Source organism: Trachymyrmex septentrionalis, unplaced genomic scaffold (genome assembly GCF_001594115.1).
Source record: "Trachymyrmex septentrionalis isolate Tsep2-gDNA-1 unplaced genomic scaffold, Tsep1.0 scaffold69, whole genome shotgun sequence".
Lineage (NCBI taxonomy): Eukaryota > Metazoa > Arthropoda > Insecta > Hymenoptera > Formicidae > Trachymyrmex > Trachymyrmex septentrionalis.
In genome coordinates this window covers 1,646,073-1,647,251 of record NW_017305873.1, presented here as the reverse complement: position 1 = coordinate 1,647,251, position 1,179 = coordinate 1,646,073, and the positions used below count along the sequence as shown (strand labels likewise).

The following is a 1,179-nucleotide window of genomic DNA, read 5'->3' as shown; positions in this document are numbered from 1 at the left end:
TGATAACGTTAAATTATGACTTGATCGATTAAACGCGCGTGATTTAAGCAAGAAATCAGTTTACCAGCTGCTTTTTGCGTTTTACATCTCAGAATTCCTCGTAATGGAGGACATTTCGTGCATTCGAAGAACCGTCATATTCTCGTTTCGATGGATAGAAGATGGCTCAATTTCACGGCACATAATCTAGGTTACACAAGATGGAACTTTCCGTCCTGCGTCGCTTCCGACTTTGACGGCGTATTTGGCGAAAATCGTCGTCAATCGCATATCAACAACGGATCGCGCAGACGTGCGGTAAACAGCTTCAGCTGATATCTCTTTTTCCGTTGTCAGTTTTTCCACCGCCTGGCCGGAACGATTTCCTGTTACCGTTATTGCGCAATAGTCAGCTCTCTAAAGCTAAGAGGATCTAAATCCGCGAGTGGCGAGTCTGCCAACTGTCCTTTTTTTCGGCCACAAATAGATGACGTGCGATGCACGCGAATTTAACCACTAAGAGCCAATTGGCGAAAGCGCGATGTTTACCGAGTTTCCGCACCGGAAATGCTTAAGATCGCGATAGAGAAGCTTAGCCTAGAAAATTCCTCTTGAATGAATTGATGGCGCCTCGACTTGAAAGAGACATTCCTTAAATAACGGTGCTCAAGTAAATATTTTTATCTTAAAAAAATAAAAATAAATCCTCCTGATTACTGAGAGAAACATCTCAAAGAGGACATACATTTAACAGTATATTTCTCTTTGCGTTCTTTAAATTTTTAGATTATATAGTATTTAAAAAATAGTAGTATTGGATACATATACAATAGGTTTTCGATGCATTAGAGAAGATAGCATTTTCCTGATCTCCGATGTAATGTTATTTCGTCCGCATGCTTGGTCGCCAGAATCTCGTTTGTAATAATAGGATACATCGCATGTAGGTGAGATTGAGACTTGGAGAGGATATGTGATGCGCCTCTATTTCATATATCCCTTTATATGACAATGCTCAATATTTTTATTCCGTGAAATCGTTCGCATTTGTTTACTAAAGCGAGTTGTTTACTCACGTATTCGTTCGTGCTCGTTCGTTTGCTCTAATTTGAAAAAAAAAATAAATTACTTGTTTAAACAATAATTCGAATTAATCAAAATATAATCTAGTTAATTATTATTTTTATAATATTACATTAT

The 1,179-nt window shown here is 37.7% G+C and overlaps 1 protein-coding gene across 3 annotated transcripts in view; it reads left to right on the top strand.

Moving 5' to 3' along the window:
- The window catches only part of LOC108753392 (hemicentin-2), a 34,328-nt gene that overhangs the window by 26,750 nt on the left and 6,399 nt on the right, over nucleotides 1-1,179 (top strand). The gene's annotated exons all lie outside the window — the stretch shown is intronic.